The following is a 16,975-nucleotide window of genomic DNA, read 5'->3' on the forward strand; positions in this document are numbered from 1 at the left end:
CTTTCAATTAAAGTCAAGTTCCCAACATTGGTCACAGTCTGAGTCACAGTGGTTTGGTTTGGGAGTGAAGGTACTATAATGGCTGGCAAATTCAAATCCAACACTGACGGCCATGGACACTTTCTTTTTTGCTGCGTTAGGTGAGAAATGTTCGAATAGCTATAACCATGGCGCAGAGGTAATAATATATGTAATCTTTGGCACCCAAATACTAGATAAGACCTGGGTTAACCGCGGCGTTCGGGTTCACCACTTCGCCACCGTAGTCAAATGGGTCCGCCACTTTCGGAGGAGTTCCATCGGCAAAAATGGCCAGTCCTGAAGGGGTCTCTGCACGTGCTACATTCTTGAAAATTCAGGATTTGTTTTGAATTCAAGAAATTGTATGTATGTATTTAGCTATATTTTGCTGTTTACGATAATAATATGATTGATTTAAGGATAGAAAAACTTAGGAATTGTTGGGTCCCCACAATTTAATAAGAAAGATGGGTCCAAATTCTCTTTTAAGTCCAATATGGGCAACTAAGCTTTGATTATTATAATATTATGTGGATGGAAATTAAAAGCTTGTTAGGCGAGCTTGCTTTAGATTTTCTTTCTTCCTTACAAAATGAAGCTGACGGTCAGTGGAGTAAAAGAGAAGAAGAGAGGTCTTCTGCTTTGTGCATTTTTTTGATGGGTTTCCTTCGAGAGAAGAAGAAGTGGCTGCTGTGTTTTATCTTTTGGTGGAGTTCATGTGCAACTAAAATCAGTTTGCTTCTCCATCATTGCTATCTCTAAGTTGTCTTCACCGGGTTAGATCTCTCCTTTTATATTTGTATTCCATTTTTGCTTGAGGAAGAGTATTTTTATGTACCACTTTGTTTGCCGATGATATATTTCATTGATGATTGTTGTATCCTCTAGTTACGACAAGGGAAACAACTGTTGTACCAATTACATTATAGTGGAAGTTATTTTGGAGTCGTCAAAGTTGTCCCGTAGTTTTTTCCTTTACATTGAGAGGTTTTCCATGTAAATTTTGGTGTCGCTATTTTTCTCTCCTTTGTGCTTGTGCTTTATTTTGCTTTACAGGTTTTGACTACATAATAAAAACCCCAACAAGTGGTATCAGAGCTTGGTACAAGCACAAATTGACAAGCTAACAAAGTTTGTGTTGATTTTGTTGACCTGGTTAATTTTTAGTGTGTAGCAATGGATAATACTAACACAAGCTGAATGGTCAGTTTGAATGGAACAAATTGGCAATTATGGAAGGAAAAAATGGAGGACTTGCTTTATTACAAAAAGTATCATGCTCTAATTAAAGGAGAGTCAGCTAAGGAATACATGTCTGATGAAGATTGGGAACTCTTGAATAGGCAAGTTGTTGGATTTATACGTCAGTGGGTTGATGATAGTGTGTATTACAGCATTGCTAAAGAGACGAAGGTAGCACCTTTATGGAAAAAGTTGGAAGAATTTTATGAAAGAAATACGGCAGGCAATAAAGCTTTCTTGATACGGGAGCTTGTAAATATGGAATATAAAGAAGGGACTCCAATTGCAGAACATTTGAATGAAATGCAGAGTATTGTGGATCAGCTATCAAGTATGCAAATGAACTTGGAAGATGAACTTCAAGTACTGTTGCTCCTCAGTTCATTACCAGATAGCTGTGAGACATTGGTGGTCTCTTTGAGTAACTGCTCGCTGAATGGAAAGCTTAGTATGAGTATTTTCAAGAGCATTTTTTTTGAATGAAGATGTGAGAAGAAAAACGATGAATGCTTCAACAAGTCAGTCAAAGACTCTTGTCACCGAAAACCGGGGGAGAAGCTAGAGTTGTAACAAGAATCAAAATAGAGAAAAATCTGGGAGTAGATCAAATAGAGATATTCAATGCTTCCATTGCAAGAAGATGGGTCATAAGAAGATTCATTGTCGAAAATGGAAATGAGAACAGAACAAAGAAAAGAATGAAAAAGGAAATGAAGGAAAAGATGTTGCAGTAGCCACTGATGCAGTCATAACATGTGATGAAATGAGTATTAATTGTGATGCTATAACGCACTGTTTTATCTAATTGAATCCAAGTGCAAGCTCAACTAAATTTCCAGTGAGTCCATGACCGAACTCAGGGATTGCTTTACAAGTATGCAATGAATTTTAATGCATTGATCTTAACGTAATTGATTCTAGTTCAGATTGATTTTTTTGTAAAACTCAAACACTAAGTTATGTGCGATGGGGGAGAGGGGTTTATACTTTGAGTGAAATAGTATATGCGACGACAGAGTTGAGAAGAAGGTTTGTTAACCATTCTTAAGTGAATATATAAATCATGCGCTCATGCGATGGACATAATATTAGAACTTACACTTCTCAATGTATGTGGCCACATTATCCTATCTCTAGGATGCATGCGACGAGTGCGTAATGCAAAAGATGTTACTTATTTCTAAGGAACCTCTTTTCTTGTTTTATGGGTTCTAAGTCTCTAATTTTCTCAAACTGAGATTTAAGCTACTTAGGGTAATCTTTCGAGTTATCCAAGTATTTCAATAGGCATACATAAAACAAGTAAAATGCATGATTTAAATATTACTTGATTCATATTAGCTAGATGCTTCTCAACCCATGAAAGATTTAGCTGCTCATAATGACTAAAGAGAGTATGAATGAAAGTTGAAATGAATATGCATTCATATTAAAGAAATGAGTCCTTGCAATGATTAAACAAAGTCAAGGTGCACAATTTCTTGTTACCCTCGGCTTCCTAAACGGCTGCTTCACTGTAAACTAAAGCTCTCACTAAGGTTGTTGAATGGATGTAAGAGAAAGGGCTCATTTGACAGAATTTGTACTATTGACTCTTTTCTCGCACGTTCCTCCTGATTTCGCATGGCGATTTCATGGCTATTTATAGATGACGAGGGTAGCTTTTCTTCTCTTACTTATGATTGTGTTGATAAGGTGCATTAAATTTCATACCCTGATGCGCCATCTGCTGTGCGTCAGAAGTTCATTGACTCTGTAGCGAAACTTTCTTATCAGCCACCAACCCAATCTTTGATTTGACCTCCACCACCCAAGTGTCGCGCCATGTCACATCGCTTGGAGTCACCAACTCGTCTCGCTATGTGATCATGTGTAAGCGTTGAGATTTCTCATTTGATCACATCGTCAGTTAGTTTGCACTTAAACAAAATGATTTAGCTTTAAAATAAATAGATTAGGCGTTGAGTGAGTGCGATCACATGTTGCAATTATTTCTATGAATTTTCTTAGCAATTCGTCGCATTTTCAGAGCTTTTTTATAATTGTTTTAAATAAAAGAGGTAAAATAACTTGTATTTCTACAGGTTATCATACCTAAATTTAAAACAATGCTTGTTCTCAAGCATATACTCTTGGCAATCTGATCGTTTTGTTACATCGCTTAGACCGCTCAAAGTGCTAAATTCATTTTGCAAGATCAAAGCTTTCTTAAGCTTTACTCTTTTCTCTATGGAAATATGTCTAGTCTTAAGATGCCACAAGCTTTATTCTTCAAAAGTCCCTTACTCATTTCCAAAACCATCTTATATTTCATTTTTCAGAAATGTGCTTTGGTTTGAGATTTTTCAAACAAAATAAAGTTCTCCTTGATATATCCATTAGGTTTGATCTCGCGCTGATCCAAGCGTCTCATCTTCGTTTTGGCTTGCCCTCACAGGTGTCATGTAGACATTCAACTATGAGCAAGATGTTTTTTCAGTCTTAACTCATGCCTTGTAATTTGATATGTAGTGGAGTTGCCATCTCTTATTTCTTGCATTGATCATGGTTCCTACTGTTCGTTTTGGCTTGCACCCGCGGGTATCATGTGGACATTCAACTACGAGCAAGATCCGATCTCAATGTTTTTTTTTTTTTTTTTTTTTTTTGAAAAAAGTTGAAATAAATGAAATCAAGGAGAATTGAATATTTTTCTCTTAAACCTCCCACCCCCAAATTTAGAGAGAAGCAAGCTCCTCATTACTGGAAATTGAATAATGCGATGGAGTCAGAAAGATATTGCAAAAGAGGTATGAAGTAAAGCTTGCACTCGTACTAAATTTTGGAAATGTTTCCTAAGGCAAAATCCTAAAACTTAATACTAACAGCAATCGAGCTACTAATGCGTTGATACATGATATCATCATAGTGTAGGAATGTATCAGCAATAGCGAAAGTACAAGGATCATTTAAGCACTCTAATTCACTAATTTTGGAAAATATAAAGCATGCTCTTGCAGAAAACAAGTGAGTTTCAAGACATACCTCTTATAGAATTTATTCAAAGCTCGATCTCCAGCTGCTTTCTTCTCTAAATCTTATTGTAGAATAACTCAAGATCTTCCCCATTATTCTTTTAATGATCTAGATTGAGTTGTGGGACTCAAAACAAACTTGAATCAAGGGATGAAGGAGAATAGCTCATAACAACAATCTTGTTGAAGAACCCTTTCTTCAACCCGAATTTTCTCTAAAATTCTCTCTAAATTGCATGCCCGAATTTCACTCTAAACTCTTCATTATATTGCAAATCAACCATTTTATGAAATTTTTGAGAGATCAAAAAAAATGCGGATGCTTTTTTTATCACCAAGTCGAGATGAATACTATATGGTAGCGACAGGAAATTCTTTGGCACTGAATCCAGGTATTCAGGAAGAACAGATTGTTCCAGCTCGATACCGTCAAGAATTCTTGACTATTGAATGGGAACAAGTTCATCTTCGAAGTATTTTTCCCTTCCAATATTTTTCTATTGGAGCTTCCCTCATTCCTTTTATCGAACATAATGATGCGAATCGTGCTTTAATGAGTTCTAATATGCAACGTCAAGCAGTCCCGCTTTCTCGGTCCGAAAAGTGCATTGTTGGAACTGGGTTGGAACGCCAAGTGGCTCGCAAGGGAGAGAGTTACACGAGTTGCAGCTCATTCATGGAGAAAGACAAGACAAAGAAGATGACTTTTGTGTGAGCAAGTAAAAAGATGAATAATGGAAAACATAGTTTTTCCATTTGTGTTTTGTTTTTCAATTTTTCAATTTTATCACAAAATCAAATTTTGATATATAAAATCTATTTTGATTTTAAAACTGAAAATTTTAATTAATTTCATAAATTAATTTTTAAAATAAAACTTAATTAATTTAATATCATATATTAAATTAATTTTTACACACATTCATCTTTATATATTTAAATCATATTTAAATATAAATTATCCTATTCCGTTTAATTCTCAAAATCAAATACGTAATTATATCTCATATAATTACTAATTCCCTTAATTCTAATTTGAACGTTTCAAATTAACTTATCACGCTATTCTAGAGCTAGTCCATTACGAGCTAGTAGGGGGACCTCGTGGACCTACAGATCATGGGCTCCAAAGATCCGAGATTAATTGGCTAAACTCATTAGACCAGATTAATCCCTATTCGTTAACTAATGGGCCACTCCACAAGCCCATAGTTGCACTCCCCCCACTGTAGATATATTATGTTCACATGATTTAACCATAATCAGCAAGTCGACCCTTCACAGGTTGTTCTTAATAACGGTTAGGTCAAATATCTGTTTTACCCCCGAGATTACGTCTTATTCCTCAAGTTCCTATTGATCCTCTAATGAACAACTGGTTTGTGATCCAATCACTAAACCAAACTCTCTCAGTTCAGTGAGAGGGTGAGGGCCCTTGTTCAATACCTGGATTCAATACTTGAGAGAACAACCTTTCTCCTATCCCTAAATCAGGTAGGCGTGAACTCTTCTCTTTCACCCTATGTCCCCAACTAACTATTAGGTTTTACTCTTGAAATGGGAGTCTTATTGAGCCAGCATTGTTGGGGCAACCCTCACCTATGAAAATTTAAGGGTAATCCCGAATAAACAGGAGTTCATAGTTAACTCAGGATTAAGATCGAGTTACCTAGGTCATCTAGGTGAAATAGTCAATCTTATACAGTAAACAATGTTAAAAAGTAAGAGTGACTTATTTCTTGGTCCTATCTTATGCAAACTTATTGCATAGGACGCCCCCACTCCTCATGTCATAATATGTACGAATTAGGATCACATCGTATGTATCACTTTACAACTCTTTGTAACAACTATAGAGTAGGCCGCATCCAATGGTATTAGCAGAATAAGGGTACCCAACCTTATTCATGTACCATAGATCATTTTGACTATTTACCCGAACCTGATCCACTCTTATGTCTCCACATAAAGTTCAAGTACTCATACAATAGTCATGTGTCTTAGTTTATTGGATTTAGACTTTCATACAATTTATGAAATCAATAATAAGTATATTGTTTATAGAAAATGTTTATCATTTTACAAACTGTGAGTTTTAGGACATAAAACCCAACACATAGAGGTCATAATTAAAACGCAACAAAACAATTGAACTTAGGCACTCAAAAGTATAGGTAAGATATAAACAAAATGAAAAGGCAAAGGAATGTAGACAATTGCAATGCGATAATACAAAGGAGAAGAGAAAAAAATAAGAAAGAAACACCCTCAAATTTAATTTTCTCCCGCATCGTTGTTGTTTTGCTCTTGTGGTGGATCTTCATTGGGAAATTGCAGAAGAGCTTAAAAATGCAGTGGAACTAGTGGTCCTACCACAAGGCGAGCGACGACGTCTTGAAATAATTGGATCATGAAATGGAATTGGTCATGCTAGCTCTTCGTCTATTGCTGAATGAAGTTGCGTGTTACATTCTACTGTCCTTGAACAAATTTCTTCAACTTGTTATGTTGCCTAACGAGTTCTTTTTGTTGTCGCTTCAGATCATTCATCTGTGTTTGAAGTGATTGTTGTTGCTGTAACAACTCATCAAGACCTCTTATAATTGGTTCTCGAAGGTCAGCATGAAGGAATTTGTACAATTCATCGTCAGGGTCAATACCTTCCGGTGCGTTGGCTTCATCGTGCTGGCGTTCTCCTTGGTTTGACACTCATTGGCCTTACTAATGCCTGAACCAATGCCTATTTCTAATCTGGGCGTATTCAAGCTTGGGTCATCAGTTATGGTGCATGGTGGACTTGATTTAGATTTAGGGGAAATGGGTGGTGTCGGTAATTTGGAGGCGATGTGGAAGATAGGAAGAGGGTAATCTTCAGGAGCATGGTGCTTCTCGAGCGATAACGAGTGCTTGTTAAGGTCAACGCTCAACCTAAGAGGCTCCTCATGATCATTTTCGGGGGAGGATGCTCTAGGCTGAGGCGGCAGGGAACTTTCTTTTTGGGGTGATGCGATCTTCCTTTCTTCAATTTCTGGAGCAATGATCACCTTCCATTTTCCGTTGACAGGGTTCTGGAAGCGCTTAGCTTTGCTAAGGTTGTCATTTGACTTATTGCTTTGGCAGGCTCTCAAATTGAACTGGAAGTTATATGAGGCGGTAGAGGGAATTGCTTGTAAGTGTATTTCTAAATTCAACATCCTCCTCCTTCTCACACTAGCCTTGTGCAACGCATAGTTCTGTTACAAGCGATTGAAAGAATAGCTGCCCCCTAGGTCATGAGAAGAATGACCATATTTGATCTACAATCAGGCGACCAATGTTGATTGGGATTAACTGCATGATGCAAAAAATATGGCCATCACTCTCTCTTGAGAGACCGAGTGATCATGCATTGTTAGAAGCAATTTTCTTTTGACGAAAAAAAACCAAACATTCGCTTCAGGCATTAAGCTATAAGGTGACAACGTCTTGACCTCTTTTGTTGAAGTGGCCCATTCTGTGCCTTCCTTTAGCTCTTCAAGTGTTGGAGCTTCTATGATTCTATTACCTTTAGCATTGGGAATATCTTCCAAATTATGCAGATGATTAATTTTTTTGACGTCGAATCCAATTGTCGCTTCTCCAACATTTGCCCGATAGTAATTTTTGTAAGACTTCCCTTCATAGAATGCACTCACTACAGATGGCTTGACTGTTCGAGCCCTCTGATAGAAATCTCTCCATCTCAACGCATTGTCAGTGATGAAGAGGGGAAACGAAGCACTCTTGGGGAAGAAGCCCATTTCAATCAGGATTGGAGGCCTCTTCTTAGGTGTTATCTCTTCTTCTACCTCTGGTGCCTTGCCCTTATCTTCTTTTCTTGTCGCTCATTTTGACATAACTTCTTTCTTTTTCTTCCTCTCTACCTTTTTCTTTTGCTTTTCTCTCAACAACTTATTTTCTTCTTGAATTTTCTTTAAATTGGGCTTTATGCGCTAAGCCTTCTCCTTCTGGGCCTTCTTCTCCTCATCGTTTTCCTGGTGCCATTCTTTTTCAAATTTGATTGCAGCACAGTTCGCACTATTCAATGACCTATCGCATGCTTTGAGCTCCTAATCGCGTAATTCATGATGGAGTTCCGTAGCAGTGATGAGAGCTATTGCTTCCTTCCTTATCTCTTTAAGGTCCTCTCTTACTTTTTCGGCTTTGCTTTTAAATTTGCCTGCCAACGCTTCCGCAAACGAAGTGGGGGGAATCAATTCATTGCTTTTCCTCTTTTCTCCCCTTGCGTTCATCCTCAACAGGGCTCCTCTTCTATGTTAATCACGTCCCCTCGCCTCGCTTTCGTCTTGCCGCTTTGCTTTTTCGCCTTTTTCTCTTTAAATGCGGCAAACATTCTTCCTAAAGGCCCTTCCTTGACACTAATGGAGCTAGGTGCATTAGATGCTAGTGTCTAGAGTCCCCTCATTGCATGGCCGAAACCATGCGATGATGTTTGAGCACTAATTTTCTCCTTGCTCAGTTGGTTCACGACCCCATCGTCTAAGGATTCGAGCAAATTCAAGTTTTTCAATATATCTCCGTAGACTTTTCGCTCATCTCATCATCTGGCTTCGTTAGTGTTGAAAAAAATTAGTTGCAAATGATCATTGGGCGATGAAGACCGTGATAGCGCTGACGCAGGCTGGAGGAAGGTAGGGTTAAACAAGAGAGGTGATGCCACCATAGGTGGTGGTGCACAAACCGGCGCAGCGGCGACTGGGAAAGCAATGGGCTGAACATTTAAAATTGGAGCGACTATTTCATAGGAAGTTGAGGGAGTGGAGGCACGAGTAGAGGAAGGAGTGCTTTGATGAACCATTGGGGTGAAGTGAGCTGGGGACATAAGAAGAGATAGGTTGGCCGGAGAAGTTTAGGTAGCCGAAAAGCACAGATCTTAAAGAAAATTGATTTGCCTCGGAATTTCAGAGAGCTGAGGTTTACATCGAGCGTAACAAGCTTTAGGAGATTGAAAGGGAAGAGTTTAAATAGACACAAGAGTGGGAGAGGGAACAAATAGCCATGCTCACGATTCAAGGCAATTATGACACACACGTAACAAATAAGATCTAATGGAATGTCAAGCGACGCGTCTCTTCATTACCCTAACAGCAGGCTAACGTATGGCTCCCTCACCTGCAATGAGCTGGATAAGGATACGTTGGGATAATCCTTACGCATCCTCAAACTCATTGCATCACTCATTGCATGTAAAAATAAAAAAAAAACTACATACTTTGTCCAAATTGTTCAACAGTCATTGATCACAAAAGCAAAAGAGAAGAAAATCATGAATTTACGAAAGATGCAAATAATAAGAGCATAAAATAAACGATACAAAAAAGGATATGATGTCCCTGGAAAAGATGTCATCGCTTCTTGGTGCAGGGACTCCATGTGTTTCATCACTCAGATTTTCCCAGGTTAATGGAGGTCTTTTCATAGTGGAAATCACCTCCATAGTAGGTTTTTATCCTTTAGCCATTCATCTTGAATACGTTGGTGCCATCTTCATTTGTCAACTCTACCACTCCATGCGGGTAGATTTCCTTAACAATAAAAGGACCTGACCAATGCAATTTCAATTTCCCTAGAAACAAACGCAATCTTGAGTTAAAAAGTTATACTTTTTTCAAAATTCCTCTTAAAGATGCATTGGTCGTGCAAACGCTTTATACGTTCCTTGTAAATTTTTTCATTTTCATACGCCAAAAATCTCCACTCGTCTAATTCTAACAGTTGTAGTTTCCTTGCCTCACCTTCAGCTTCCATATTGAAATTTAGTTTCTTTGTGGCCCAAAATGCTTTATGTCCAAGTTCTAATGGAGAATGACATACTTTCCCAAAGGCCAACACATATGGGGACATTCCTATAGATGTTTCAAATGCGGTACGGTATGCCTATAGTTCCTCGTCTAACTTGAACGCCTAATTTTTGCGTGTCGAGTTAACAACTTTCTCCAGTATTGTCTTAATTTTCCTATTGGATACTTCAGCTTGACCATTTGTCTGGGGATGGTAAGTTGTGGTAATTTTGTGATGAACATTATATTTTATCAGTAGTTTACTGATGATGCGATTGATGAAGTGAGTTCCTTCATCACTTATAATAGCACGCGGAGTGCCGATGTGGGTGAATATGTTCTTCTATAGGAACTTTGAAATTGTGATCACCTCATTCAAGGTGCATGAAATTGCCTCCACCTATTTTGACATATAGTCGACAGCCACCAGGATGTACTTGTGGCCATTAGAGGGAAAAATGTTCTCATAAAATAAATTCCCAAACATCGAGTAGCTCGACCTCCAAAATAATGTTTAGAGGCATTTTGTCCCTTTCAGGATGTTTCTTGTGTGCTGGCACTTATCTCACTTCATGATATACTTTCGGGCATCTTTGAACAAGGTGGGCTAGTAATACCCACTTTACAACACTTTCATCGTTGTGTATTGGCTCCCAAAGTGGCCATCGTAAGACAACTCGTGGCATTGATAGAGAATGCGATGAAATACCATTTTAGTAATGCATTGTCTAAAAATGTGATCAAGGCCTCTTTTATACAGGTTGGGCTCATCCAAGTAATAGAACTTGAAATCATGTATGAGTTTCTTCTTTTAATGTGATGTATACACTTCAGGGAATTGTTTGCATACCAAAAAGTTGACAATGTCTACAAATTAGGGTAAATATTCGTCAATTTTCAATATCGATTCATCAGGAAAGGAGGCTTTTACAGTAGGTTGGGCATAATCGGCTTCATGACTTTTAAGTTGCAATAGATGATCTGTGACTTTGTTTTTTGACCCTTTTCGATCAACAATCTCAGTATCAAACTCTTGTAGAAGAAGCATCCATCTTATCAACATTGGCTTGGCATCTTTCTTCGTCATCAGATACTTAATTGCTTAATGGTATATGTGGATAACGACCCTTGACCCTAAAAAATAAGGCCTGAATTTTTCCATGGCAAAGACCACCGCAAACAACTCTTTTTCAGTTGTGGTGTAATTTTCTTGAGTGCTATTAAGAGTTTTACTGGCATGGGCGATAGGGTGAAGAATTTTATCTATGCGTTGAACTAATACGACACCCATCACAATAGTCACTAGCATCGCACATTAATTGAAACGGCTTCGTCTAGTCAGGTGCAATTAGAATGGGCACTGTGACTAGCTCATTTTTCAATTTTTTGAATGTGTTTAGACAGTTCAGTCGAAATCAAAATGTCTATCCATTTCTAACAATAGATTCAAAAGTCTAGCAATTTTTGAGAAATCCTTTACAAATCCGGTAGAAACCGACATGCCCTAGGAAGCTTCTTAAGGTTTAAACATTCGTTGGCGGTGGTAACTTTTCGATGGCATCAATCTTTGCTTTGTCAACTTCGAGTCAAAACTTGGACACTCGATGCCCAAGTACTATTCGTTTAGTTATCATGAAGTGACACTTTTTCCAGTTCAGAACTAAGTTTGTGTCCTCACACCTTTTCAAAATTTTCTTGAGATTTGTCAAATATATTTTGTATGTTCTGTCGTATACCAAGAAATCATCCATGAATATTTCAACTGAATCTTCGAGATATTCTGAGAATATGGCCATTATACATCTTTGGAAGATGCTAGAAGCATTGCACAACCCGAATGGCATACACTGGAAGGTGAGTGTCCCATAAGGGCATGTGAAGGTCATCTTCTCCTGGGCTTCCAGTGCGATCATTATTTGGTTATACCCTGCGTAACCATCTAAAAAGCAAAAGTAATCATTTCTCGCTAATCTGTCTAGCATTTTATCGATGAACGGTAAGGGAATAATATCTTTTTTGGTTGTCACATTAAGCCTCCGATAGTCCATACGGTGGTTTCATCTTCCAATTCCATATCTTCATTAAATTCAAACTTAAGCTCATAAGGCCATTCATCCTCCAACGTAACTGCCTCACACGTATTAGCCTCCTCCGGATAGTTCATCGCCTTCAAGATGTTGAATTTCAGTACTTGGCCATTGACGTGCATCGTAATTTTCCCCTTATATACATCAATCTAAGTTCTTCCTATAGATAAAAATGGTCGTCCTAAAATGATAGGGACATCTTTATCTACTTTATAGTATAATATAATGAAATCTGTAGGAAGAATGAACTTATCCACCTTAACAAGCACGTTCTCGAGCTTGCCTTCTAGGTGTACTAGAGATTGATATACTAATTGAAGGGTAATTGTAGTGGGCGAAAGTTCTCCTATTTCAAGCTTTTTGAAAATGGATAGTGGCATGAGATTTATGTTGGCTCCAAGATTGCATAAGGCGTGTCCAATGTAAAATCCACCAATTGAGCAAGGGAATCTGAAACTCCCTGGGTCCTGTATCTTTGGAGGAATAATAGTGTTGCAATCTTGCGTCAGAGCTACTGTCTCATAATTGCCTAATTTTCTCTTTTTAGATATAATATCTTTCAAGAACTTGACATATGTTGGCATCTGCTCTATCGCCTCAATGAAAGGAACATTGATGTGCAATAGTTTCATTATTCTAAGAAAGCGTTGAAACTGACCTTCATCATTCTTTTTTCTCAGTCTATTTGGAAATGGAGATAATTGTACCTCACATGATGCTTTTGACGTAGAATTGCGGCAAATACATCTCTTGATTCTTCTTGAGCTTTTCTTGTCTGCTCCATATCATTGCTTTCGTCAGACGCATGTTGTTGTGCTTCTTGAGTTTCAATAGCTTAGCTTGTTTTTCCTTTCATAGTCTCTGTTGCAATGCATCCACTCATTAATGTCACTGCCTGACATTTTTCTTTACCTGAATTCCTCATATTGCGAGGAATTTCAGTGGTACTTGGGAGTGAACCTTGCGGTCTATTTTTTAATTCTCCCGCAATTTGACCCATTTAAATCTCAAGATTACGTATTGACATCGCTTGATTTTGGAGAACTATTTCATCCTTTTGGATATATTCTTTCAATAAATTTTCTAAGGAAGAGGAGGTTGATTCTTGGGATGTACCAGCTGCTTGTTGGTGCCCACCTTGTCTTTGATAGAACCCAGGTGGTCCATCTCTTTGGGCGTTGTGCGAATTGGCTTGCTGTTGTTGATTACCACACAATGAAAAGTTGGGATGATTTCGCCAACCGGTAATGTAAGTGTTGGAATAAGGGTTATTCTTAATTAAGTAGACAGATTGTGGATTGCGTGGGCATACCTCAAAAGAATGAGGTTCTTCACAAATAATGCAACTTTCATTAGTTGTTTGACCAATTGCATTTACTTGCCCGCTTCTCATACTAGATTAGTCATGGTCATCGCCTGTAGTAAATTAGTCATTACGTTCACCCGTGTTTGTAGTGAGGCGATAGCATCATTATTCTGACTTTTGTTGCTCGACCTTGACCCATATCTACTTTCTTGTCAGTTTTCATGATTCTTCGAAATTCTATCAAGAATGCTCTTAGCTTTAATGTACGTTTTGTCCAGTAATCCACCTATTGAAACAACATTTACTGCTGTTTGTGAGGCTGAGTTCAAACGATAATAAAAAAAAAAAAATTCCATCTGCAAACAATTAGGGAGTCTGTTATGTGGGCAATCTCTCATTACACTCTTGAATCTCGCCCATGCATCGCTGAGCATTTCATTTTCTTCTTGCTGAAAATTAATGATTAACCTTATTCTCTTTGCATTCTCCGTTGGTGGGAAGTATTTCTTCATAAAATTCTCCACTACTTGTTCCCAGGTTGTTATTTCACTGGGTTCAAGTGAATATGCCCATTTTCTAGCATCATCGGATAGTGAAAATGGGAATAATGTGAGTCTCACTTCTTCTGGGGCAATGTTAGGGAATACAAATGTGTTGTAGATTTCAATAAAACTTCTTAAATGGGCTTGAAAATCCTCGCCACGCCTTCCTCTAAACTGACAAACTGTTTGAATCATTTGAAGCACTACGGGCTTCTTATCGAATGTGGTTCCATCCAAGGCTGGTCGCATGATTCCTAGTGAGGAATCATATAAGTTAGGTGATGCATAATCTCTAATCGGTCTATTGCGATCGTTTGCTAATAGAATGGGGTTGGCAAGCGCATCATCTTCTTTGTTGATCACTGCTCATGGCACTTCTGGATGATTTTGCTGTTCTACCATCCTTTGAGCTCTATTTTGTTGTCTTCTTCTGTTAGCTCTCTGTCTTCTGCGAAAAGTTCTCTTAATTTCTAGGTCATATGCAAGGGGCGTGGACCCTTTGCTCATAGAACATTTGTACCTTTCTCTAAGGTACAATATGTTGGCTTTTTTGTCTTAATCCCAAATTAATTAATTTTAATTAATTAATTAATTAATATTTTGATGATAACAAATCTACTTTTATTCATTAACAATTTAAGTTTTTTGAATGCCTATTACGTAGAGCTCAGACTAATAGGTTCAACGCAATTGAATCGCTCAAATTGGAGTTCAAACGAAGAAGATATGACCAAAACAAGTTTAATAGAAAAATATGGTGGTGGGTGACGTGGCATAATCAGACTATTTGTATGTAGACATGTGGCAATATATTGATTGAATGATGGATCATTAAGAGAGTGATACATGGTGGGCTTTTGATTTTTGGATTGATTTTAAAAAGAAAATGAATTTAAAAAGAAAATGAATTTAAAACGAAAATGAATTTAATATTATTTTATGTTTGTGTCTAACGGCTAGTTTTTGACACATAGTATGTTTTTTATTTTTGGATTGATTTTAAAAATAAAATGAATTTAAAAAGAAAATGAATTTAAAAGGAAAATGAATTTAATATTATTTTATATTTGTGTTTAACAGCTAGTTTTTGACACATGGTATGTTTTTTATTTTTGGATTGATTTTAAGAAGAAAATGAATTTTAAAAGAAAAAGAATTTAATATTATATTTTGTTTTGTCTAATAGCTAGTTTACTTTAAAATCTCCACCAATTTTTTTTCTTTTCCAAAATCCAATGGTCCAAAATTAAATGTGGTTTCTAAAAATTTTTCCTCTCTATTTAAACCCATCTTCTTCTCCAAATTTCTAGAACAACTTTTCACATTTTACAATCCATGATTGTTACTCTCTCTATAAGCTTCCAATTTCTTTCTTTTCATCTTATTCTTGAGAGAAATTTTTATTGTATTGTGAGGATTAAAGTGTGTGAGCTCAATCTTGTATACCCACTCTTTTTTATAGAGAGTTGCAAGGTGTGATTTGAAGTTTCAAAACATTATAATAGTTGGATCCTAACCTGTGGAAAGGATCGGATTTGCTCTTGAACCTATAAAAGAAGCAAGGTAGCGGTTTGGCTCTCATTTGTGGAAAGTGTCAAAAGAAGATTTTTTTAATTGAAGTCCCAAGAGGCGCTAGGGAAAGTAGATGTAAGTCGTGTTTGACCGAACCTATATAAAAACCACAGTGTTTCTTCTCTATCTCTTTCCTAGTTATTCTTGCATTTAATTTAAATTGCTTGATTTTGTTTGTTGAGATTAATTGAGTTTATTGTTACATAATTTTTATCAATCTTGTTATTTAGCATAAATTAAAGTTTTTATCAATTTAATTTAAAAATATCTAATTAGATCAAATTCAGCATACTTTAAGAAAAAGTTTAATTAAACTCTATTCATCCTTTCTAGGGTTGCCATACCGGTCCAACACAATACACCAGCAATCGAGGTCTGCGAAAATCAAAGACAGTAGTTTTAGCACACTTAGTTACTGCAATCCATGACGACGACGACAAAAACTTGATGCAGTCATAACATACGATGAAATGAGTATTAATTGTGATGCTATAACACACTATTTTATCTAATTGAACCTAAGTCTAAGCTCAAATTAGAGTCTTGGTAAGTCCATAATCAAACTCAGGGATTGCTTTACAAGTATAAAATGAAGTCTAATGCCTTGATCTTGACGCAATTGATTACAGTTCGGATTGATTTTGTGGTAAAACTCAAACACTAAGTTATGTATGATAGGAGGGGGGTATACTTTGAATGAAACAGTATATGCGATGGCATGGTTGAGAAGAATGTTCAATAACAATTCCTAAGTGAATATATAAACCATGCATTCATGCGATGCACATAATATTATAACTTACACTTCTCAGTATACGTGGCCACATTATCCTATCTCTAGGATGCATGCGATGAGTGCGAAATGCAAAAGATGTTACTTATGTCTAAGGAATCTCTTTTCTTGTTTTACGAGTTCTAAGTCTCTAATTTTCTCAAACTGAGATTTAAGCTACTTAGGGTAATCTTTCAAGTTAACCAAGTATTTCAATAGGCATATATAAAACAAGTAAAACACATGATTTAAATATTATTTGGTACATGTTAGCTAGATGCTTCTCGACCCATGAAAGATTTAGTTGCTCATAATGACTAAAGAGAGTATGGATGAAAGTAGAAATGAATATGTATTCATATTAAAGAAATGAGTCTTTGCAATGCTTAAACAATACAAATACGTTTTAAGATAGAAAATAGAGAAAGGGAGTCAAGCTGAGGTGCACAATTTCTTATTTTCCTCGGCTTCCTAAATGACTGCTTCACTGTAAGTATTGAAAGATGGAGTTTCTCTTCTACTCCCTTAAGAAACCGAAGCTCTCACTAATGTTGTTGAATGGCGATGTAAGAGAAAGGGCTCCTTTGAAAAAATTTCTAC

This window comes from Benincasa hispida, chromosome 1 (genome assembly GCF_009727055.1).
Source record: "Benincasa hispida cultivar B227 chromosome 1, ASM972705v1, whole genome shotgun sequence".
Taxonomy (NCBI): domain Eukaryota; kingdom Viridiplantae; phylum Streptophyta; class Magnoliopsida; order Cucurbitales; family Cucurbitaceae; genus Benincasa; species Benincasa hispida.